Source organism: Paramisgurnus dabryanus, chromosome 7 (genome assembly GCF_030506205.2).
Source record: "Paramisgurnus dabryanus chromosome 7, PD_genome_1.1, whole genome shotgun sequence".
NCBI classification, from domain to species: domain Eukaryota; kingdom Metazoa; phylum Chordata; class Actinopteri; order Cypriniformes; family Cobitidae; genus Paramisgurnus; species Paramisgurnus dabryanus.
Window position 1 is genome coordinate 15,143,103 of NC_133343.1, and position 9,585 is coordinate 15,152,687.

Below are 9,585 nucleotides of genomic sequence, written 5' to 3' on the forward strand. Positions count from 1 at the left end.
TTACAAAGTTATTTACAGGTAACATGAAAATGCACTTGTTTTTTAATATTTAAAGTGATATGTTGATATTACAATGAGGCATATCAAAGCATTTCTTTATTAAGAATCCCTGCTTATTTTGCTTTGAGTATGTCATTTTCAAAAGTGGTATGTAAGGTTGCACGATTAAAGGAATAGTTCACCCAAAAATGATATTAAACTGATGATTTACTCACCCCCAAGCCATCCGAGATGCATATGTCCATCATTTTTTAGACGAACATGTGGTAGATTGAAATATTCATTAATCTGTGAAGCAGTGAAAATAATTGAAATGTGTATTTTACAGAAATATAAAAGCTTTGAAATATGCATTTACAAAGAAATATTCATTCATCTGTGAAGCAGTGAAAACAAAATAATTGACATGTGTATTTACATAGAAATATTAATTAATCTAATCTGTGAAACAGTGAAAATACGTTACATATGGTGTGGATATGTTTATAATTCATATACTGTTATCTATTGAAATGTGTTACCTTGAAATTATTAAGTTTTTATTCTGTGAAGTATCTGTTTACAAGCCATCATTCGGTGAAGTGTAACTGTTTAAGTTTATAACTGTTTATAAAATATAACGATGTAATTTGTTTGTTATTTTAGTTCATCTATGTCCTATTAGATTTATGAGTTGGGTACAATAAGGCGTTCGATCGATTACTTTTGCCTGCTCGATCGCAGGGGGCGATCGATTGCTTTTGCCTGATTCACTTCACTGGGAGAGAACTCGCGGGGTTTCTTCATTACACATAAAGTTCGCAGTGGGGAAACTTCAGCATCTTTATGAGTTTTCTTCTCCCTCTTTTCAGGTATTAACTCAAGTAATAAAATGTTACAATCGAATAAAATGATGTTAGAACAAGGTTTAAAAGTATATAAATGTTAAGATGATACTGATTGTGTTTTGGGGAAAATGTTTAAATGTGTACTAGTTTAGAGATGCACGAGGGCAAGCGTGAAATGGCGTAAGGCCCAGATAACAACATGAGGCCATATATTGAGAGTCTAATGTATTTTTACGTATTACATTTAATGTTTATTTCTGTTAATTTAGTATTGACTGATTAATTTACTGAGAAAAATTTAAATATATTGAAGAATGTGAAAAGTGAATTACAGTTTAAGATATTAATGTATGTTCAGATGAGAGTTATTTGAAGAGTACATGTTATTTTGAATTGTCTGTATCAGATATTTCTAAAAAGCTGTATTAATTCATGCATCATTGATTATAAATAACTAAAACTATATTTGATTGACAGTTTATGTAAAAATGTGTAAAAGGAAAAGACAATTGATGCTGTTTTGTAAAGTTTATTGTCAATGGCTATGAAAATGATTACACATAAAGTTCGCAGTGGGGAAACTTCAGCATCTTTATGAGTTCCCTTTCAGTCGGTCACTACGACGTCACGTCGTGACCGACGAATTGGGAACCGCTTCGCGGGTGACCTATCTGCTTCGAGAAACCTTTAAAACGCCAATGAACTTGGCATGCAGATAATTGCATCTGCCGGCGCCGCCCCGCCGCACAGGTATTTAATGAGCGGCAGGTGCAGTTATCAAATCAGCTTTTTAGCTTCGAAAGCTGGCAGACTGACTGCTCACGAGAAGCTACTCTCTGCTCTTTGGAGAACTCTGCGTGTTTGATTTGGTTGGGCAAAGGCATTTCAGCGGAGGCTCGCGGGTGTTCCACCTCTCTTTTTATTTTTATTTTTTCTCACTCTTAGTTGAGTGTGTGCGTAGCCGTTCCCCTGTGTGCTTCATCAACATCAGCACATTAAAAGAGTGTTTCCTCTAAAAGAGTATTGCGGTGTTCTGCGTCTTTTTAAAGACAGCATTTCACTTGCACTGAGGCAGGAGCGTCTTTTTAAAGATGTCTTTCTGTCCGTGTTTCTGGATGCGGCAAATGTATGGGTCCCCGGGTGGCCACGATCGTCCTCTCTCGTGCGCAAGAGTGCATGCTGAGGCGGCGTTCGTGGAGGGTTCATACTCCTAAGAGAGCGTGAACCTCTTGGATGGCGGAGACGGGTTTCGTACCTCCGGGAACGTCACCCCCTTTTTTCCGTTGCGGAGCCCCGTTAAAGGTGCGGTGGCAAAACTCCGGAAATCTTATCTCCGTATAAACGGTGCTGAATCGGTTAGCTGGTTCGTCCAGTGACTCTCCGCACCCCCATCCACAGCCAGAGGTGCCGTAAGAGACGGGTGGCGCGTGTTCTACGTGCTCTCGTCCTCTTTCAGTCCTCACGAGGATTCTATGTCTGTCACAGCATCGGAGAGGGGGTCGTCTATTCGGTCGCCGACTCGGACCCACTCCCGCCTTCGGGTTGGGTAGGGGCTCCCGTGCTCGACCCCGAGTGGCGGCCATGTACGCTCGGGAGCGCGGAGACGGTCTTTGTGGAGCGGAGAGCTCCTCCCCCACCCGCACCGTCCCGCCTAGATGATTGGCACTTCAGGACTGCAAGAACAGCCCCAACCTTCTGTGCCTTTCTTCCCGGGGTGCATGTTGGTTGACACGGTCGTGGAAAACTCGTTTTCCTCCCGGAACCGACCGTTCAGCCATCACCTCTCACCTCTCCTGACGGCGGGGCCGCTAAGGGTTATGCTGCTCCAAGAGACCAGCCTCCCTCCCCTCACAGACCCACGGGCTTGTGAGAGGCGGCCTCTGCCGTGCGCGCCATGGCGCGATGCAGGTCCGCCAGGCTACGGCACTGAAGGATCTGCACAGGCGAGGTCACGGTCCGGCAACTAAAGAATCCTGTGTGGCTCTGACCTGGCGCTACGAGCGACTGGGTTCACCCCACAGGCCGCCGGACGTGCTATGCCCACCCCCCGGTGGTCCAGGGACGCCATCTCTGGTTGTGTCTTGCGGGCATTAAGTAGGTCATTAATAATCGCCCTAATGTTCCTTTTTAGACCAGCCATTTCGGCGACACGGCTGAGAGTGTCCACAATGATCGGCCGCTTTTGAGCAGACTGAGGCTTCATGCCACGTCGGAGCCTAGCTGCCCCCTCCGTTACGTCAGTATATTGGTCTGCTTTTCGCCGAGGGTGTCCTGCTACGGCTTTTTCGTTCCTTCATCCCGGCAGCTCTGAGGAACCTGTCGTAAGCTGTTCACCCGCCCACTCAGCCCGCTACAAAGGTGGAAAATGAAACTTAGCGGCTCTGAGTCGGGCGACCTGAAGATGGAGAGGATCGCTCGTCAGGAGATGGTGAAAATATCACTCTCCCCCCCCACCCCGTAGGAGGGCCGGGTGGGGAATCCTTGGTTTCGTTTTGTGTTCCGCCGACTTCAATCGGCACCCACTAACCTCAAAGAGCGAATTCCTCTTCTTTCTCCAGGTCCCCGGAGGCACATAGGAGCTTCGGACGGGCTCAAAACCCTACGTTCTCCTCTTCCTCATTCGCCAGCGGATGTACCGAGCGGGACATCTACAAGGGAGCCCCTTTGCTCAGCATCCATCAGGGGTTTCGGGTGAGTGTTTCATTACACACAACATCTCACAATGCGGCCAAAGAGCACGCGTCGTTGAGTTCCCCGTCTCCGCTCGCCACGGGTACACATCGTGCCGTTAATTTCCTCTCGCTCGGTATCTGGGGGCCTGGAAAGAGCTTCCCAGCCCGTCGCGTTGGCTTTTACGCACGATCCGTCTCGGTTATACATTCAATGTGCCCGGCTACCTCTCAAATATTCAGGCTTCACCACGGTGAAGGCTGCCGATGCGCACGTACTGCGTGCGGAAGATTGCTGTCCTATTGGCGAAGGACGCGATCGAGCCGGTCCCTCCAGCCGAGATAAAGTCGGGGCTTTACAGCCCTTACTTCATTGTACCCAAGAAGAGTGGCGGGTTGCGTCCGATCCTAGATCTGCGTACTGAGTCGAGAATTCACAGAATTCACATTCAAAGAATGCTGTTCAAAATGTTTACGCAGAGGAGCATATTTTAATGCATCCGCCCACAGGATTGGTTTGCAGCCTTCAACCTGAAGGACGCGTACTTTCATATCTCCATACTTCCCCGACACAGGCCGTCTCTCCGCTTTGTGTTCGAGGGGTGGGCATATCAGTACAAAGTCTCACCGTTCGGGCTTTCTCTCTCTCTCCCTGTGTCTTCACGAAAGTTGCGGAGGGCGCACTGCAGCCCCTGAGAGAGAGAGAGCGGTGTTGGCGTTTTGGCGTATTGGCTCATAATAGCTCAGTTTCGTCAGATGCTGTGCACACACATAAATCGTGTACTTAAACACCTCGCTCGTCTCGGTCTTCAGGTCAACTGGGAAAAGAGTAAACTTTGCCCCGTGCAGAGGATCTCTTTTCTCGGAATATAACGGGATTTGGTCGATTTAACAACACGTCTCATAGAAGCGCGTGTTCAGTCAATTCTGACTTGCCTAAACATTTAAAGGCAGGGTTGCGGTTCCACTAAAATAATTTTAAAAACTTCTGGGGCATATGGCAGTAGCTGCGGCTGTGACACCGCTCGGGCTGCTCCATATGAGACCGCTTCAGTGTTGGCTTTATGACCGAGTCCCGAGGAGAGCGTGGCTCACCGGCTTTCACAGTATTATAATTACATCGAGATGCCGTCACACTTTCACCCCGTGGTCAGACCCAGCGTTTCTCAGGGTGTGGATGCCACTGAGATAGGTCTCCAGGCATGCTATTGTTGGCAAAAATGTCTCTACAACGGGGTGGGGAGCTACGTACGGCGGGCTCGTCGCTTCGGGGGTCTGGTCGACATTCCAGCGACATTGGCATAAATTGCCTCGAGCTGTGCACTGTATATCTTGCGCTCGTCCGTTTCATCAACGTGATTCGATGCTTAAGATGTATTAGTGCGCACCGACAAAACTGCGGCTGTAGCGTATATCTATCGCCAAGGCGGTCTGCGCTCTCGTCACCTGTCGCATCTCGCCCGTCTCTCCTCTTCTGGAGTCAGAAGTATCTGAGGTCTCTTCGTGCCATTCACATATCGGGGTCGCTGAACACAGCGGCAGACGCGCTCTCATGAGCAGCGCGCCCCGGCGAGTGGCGGCTCCACCCCCGGTCGGTTCAGCTGATTTGGAAATGTTTCGGCAGAGCAGTTAGATCTGTTTGCTTCTTCAGAGACAACCCATTGTCGCCTGTTTTATTCATTATCCGAGGGAACACTCGGCGTGAATGCACTGGCACACAGCTGGCCGCGGGGTTTTCCCCCAGTAAGCTTTATTAGCGCAGACACTGTGCAAGTCAGGGAGGACGAGGAGCGCATTCTATTAGTTGCGCCGTACCGGACAACTAGGAATTGGTTTTACAGAATTCACTCTCCTCGCGACAGTCCCTCCCTGGCTTATTCCCTGGCACATTATGGCACCCTCGCCCCGATCTGTGGAACCTCCATGTGTGGTCTCTGGACGGGGCGCGGAGGTTTTAGGTGATTTACCCCAGGCGGTATCTAACACCATCACTGTAGCGCGAGCGCCGTCTACGAGGCAGGCGTATACGCTGAAATGGAACCTGTTTGTTGTATGGTGTACTTCTCAACGAGAGGACCCCCGGGAATGCTCGATCAGTATTGTGCTTTTATATCTCCAGCACCGCTTGGAGAAGACACTTATCATTAAAGTAGATATCGCGGCAATATCCGCGCATCACGTACCCATAGACGGTAGATCTGTGGGTCAGCACGATCTGGTCATTAGGTTTTTAAGAGGTGCACGGAGGCTGAATCCTTCGCGCCCTCCCTCTATTCCTCCTTGGGACTTGTCCATGGTGCTGAAAGCCCTTCAGCACTGCCCTTTCGAGCCTCTGCGGACTGTGAGCGTCAGGTTTCTCACTATGAAAACTTTGACGCTCCTCGCATTGGCTTCTATTAAAAGGATAGGGGATCTTCATGCATTTTCGGTCAACGATTCGTGCCTTCAGTTCGGGCCGGTTGAATCCAGCGTTACACTGAGACCCCGGCCGGGCTACGTGCCTAAAGTTCCCACCACTCCCTTTAGAGATCACGTGGTGAATTTACAAGCGCTGCCTTTGGAGGAGGCAGACCCAGCCATGGCTTTGTTATGTCCTGTGCGTGCACTACGTGTGTATGTGGATCGTACTCAAAGCTTTCGGACCTCAGAACAGCTCTTTGTCTGCTACGGTGGTCAGCAGAAAGGGAAAGCTGTCACTAAACAGAGGATGTCTCATTGGATTGTAGACACAATCGCCCTGGCGTATGAGGAACAGGGCATTCCTTGCCCTTTTGGTTTGAGAGCCCATTCAACCAGAAGCGTGGCTTCATCTTGGGCTTTGGCTCGTGGTTCCTCACTTGCAGATATTTGTAGAGCTGCTGGCTGGGCGACACCTAATACGTTCACTAGATTTCACAGTGTTCGTGTTGAGCCGGTATCCTCTCGAGTTCTCTCGTCAGATCAGTGAGAACATCGAGGAACGGCTCCTGTGTCGGCTTGGTGCCTTTCTTTTCGGTGCTGCACGACCGCACCATTATGGAAGGCAGTTAAGGCAAAAACGTTACAAAAAGCTGTTTTTGTCTCCTCCACCGCTTGGTGGCCGATGTTGCGGAGCATCGGCTGCCAGCCTCTCACTAGATGTATCCTTGACTATCTGGGTGAGGCTAGCGCCCACATTGCGCCCCCTAGTGGTTTCTTTGTGAGTATTTCCGTGGAAAGTTTCTGATTTACCATGTTTCCCTTAGCGGAGTTCGTTCCGCGCCTCTCTAGTGTTGCTAAGAGAGTGTATTTTTTATAGACCTCGTGTCTTTTTATCCATCACCTTAGTGGTAGACCCCTAGAGGGTTTTCTTTCCGCAGCGATCTTAGTCCCGCCTGACGAGTTCGCTTCCCAGTTCGCCTAGTCACTATCGTGGGTTAAGGAACAAGTAGTGACCGGCCTCTGCTTCAACCCCATTTCCGTTCCCTTAAAGAGGAGAGTCGGAGGGTTTATGCAGGCACTGGAAGGGTCAGCTTCAGTGGCGCTTTGGTAGGGATTCCCAATTCGTCGGTCACGACGTGACGTCGTAGTGACCGACTGAAAGGGAACGTCTCGGTTACATATGTAACCCTCGTTCCCTGAAGGAAGGGAACGGAGACGTCACGTCCCGTCGCCACAGTTTGCTGTTCCACTGCTGATATCGGCCGGACCCTTTCCTTCTGTCCAGCTTTCTCAGCAAAAAATAGCTGATTTGATAACTGCACCTGCCGCTCATTAAATACCTGTGCGGCGGGGCGGCGCCGGCAGATGCAATTATCTGCATGCCAAGTTCATTGGCGTTTTAAAGGTTTCTCGAAGCAGATAGGTCACCCGCGAAGCGGTTCCCAATTCGTCGGTCACGACGTGACGTCTCCGTTCCCTTCCTTCAGGGAACGAGGGTTACATATGTAACCGAGACGTTTTCTTCTCCCTCTTTTCAGAGGCATTACATTTGGAGGCACCGCTGGGATCTACTCTTCAGAGGGTGGTCGTCGCTTACCTGGCAGACAACTTCTGATGCAGTACATCCCCTAAAACAACCCAGATCAGCAGTGGGGTGGAAAAGTTCCTGAAGTAAAGGCAAGAAAGAGAGAAAGAACCGTAAACCTGAGGCCAAAGAGATCATCAGGTGAAACAGATAAGTTCATTCAGTCTCAAGTAAGCCACTACTCAGTGAAAAGGTCCACTCTAATGTAAAAATGGAGACAACCGTGCTAGAGGAAATGCAAGTTGAAGTCATCGGCATGTTAAATCCCCTATCCAAAGACAAACTTCTCAGTGTTTGTGAGTTCCTGAACATATCAGACCAAGAGAATGTCCCATCTAAATCACGCATGTCTCTGATATCTTACATCCTGCAACATCTTGAAGAGGGCATAGCAGAGCTAGAAGATGAGGGCATGTCTGTACTGTTAAGCGTGAGGGATAAAATAACGGAACTGAGTACAGTTACTGAAAATGAGTCAGCAGAACAAGGCAAACTCACAGAAAAAGATAAATTACAAAAGGAGTTAGATGAACTAAAGTTCGCAATGAAACAAAAATTGAGTGAAATTCAACAATTGAACGAATTTGGCACAAAACCAAGCGTTATCCAGCCTCAACCACAAATTGCTACACCCTTAGTAAATGCCCAACATTTAAGCTCACCATGGCGCAAAGATTTTAAAATCTCTGGACAAATCGGCGAGCCAGGTCAAAAAGAGAAATTGACCTTTTCAAGTTTGGCACACCAGATTGAGAACGGTCTAAGCAGAGGCTACCCAGAATGCGAGATTTGTGATGCAGTCATTCGTGCCATTTCTCCTGGTTTACAGTTACGAAGTTATTTAGAAGGAAAGCCAAATCTAACACTACCTACGCTCAGACGAATTCTGCGTTCCCACTTCCAAGAAAGAAGTGCAACCGAGCTTTACAAGCAGCTTACCTCTGAATGCCAAGGAAACAAAGAGACGCCTCAGAATTTCCTAATGCGCGCTCTAGATCTGCGTCAGAAAATCTTGTTCGCGTCTCAAGAGGCAGAATCAGGCCTTAAATATGATCCAGCATTAGTTCAGAGCATGTTCTTACATACTGTACTCACCGGTCTCCAAAGTGACAGCATTAAGGTAGATCTGCAGCCTCTTCTTCTTGACACAAAAACCACAGATGAGGCTCTGTTGGAGAGATTAAACATTGCTTGTGCTAATGAGACAGAAAGGCAAAAGAAAAAGAAAACCAATGTACAGCACACAAACACTGTTGTTCATTCAGTTACGTCCAGTGATGAAACTACTGATAAGAAATCCAGTGTGACTTCAAGTGCACCAAAACCATCCTCTAGTGTGTTGTCAGAACTTAAAGAACTGAGAACTGATGTAGCATCACTAAAAACACTCAGTGCTGAAATAGCTCACATTCGAGAATCATTGCAGCAACCAGCCTTTGCCTCACCACAATGCGCCGCTCCTACACAGAGAGCCTTTGACCGAGAAATTGTTCAATGTCCTGTGCAACCATATTGGGCATCACCGGGTGCCAACCCAACAAATCCGAGCACTCAATTCCAACCCCAGTATATGCCTCGACAATATTATGCACCGAATAGTCGTCCCCAAACCAGAAAGTGCTTTAGTTGTCAGCAGCAAAGAACAGAGGACCGTTGCATGCATTGCTTTAGATGTGGCAGTAGTGAGCACTTCCAAGCAGGATGTAGGATTCGTGGTATCAAGCCTTCAAGAGAGACTTCTTTAAATGGAGAGAGGTTACTTCCGCGGGACAGGGAGTAGCCAGACCCACTGACCCGTCCCAAATATGTGCAGCCTGTGGAAAAACGGAGAACCAAATGAAACAGTGTTCACGATGTAAAAAGGTACTGTATTGTTGTAAAAACTGCCAAACTCACCATTGGACTGAACACAAGCGAACTTGTATCAACTCACAGAATTCAGTGTCAGATCCCTGCATAACCATGAGTGTTCACACTAACTGCAAAACCCAAGTGAATCAGTATTCCCCTGTGACATCATTAGTTGGAAGGCAATGTCTCATTGAGTGTTACCTGCACGGCCAACCAGCTCAAGCACAATGGGACACAGGCTCTCAGGTATGTG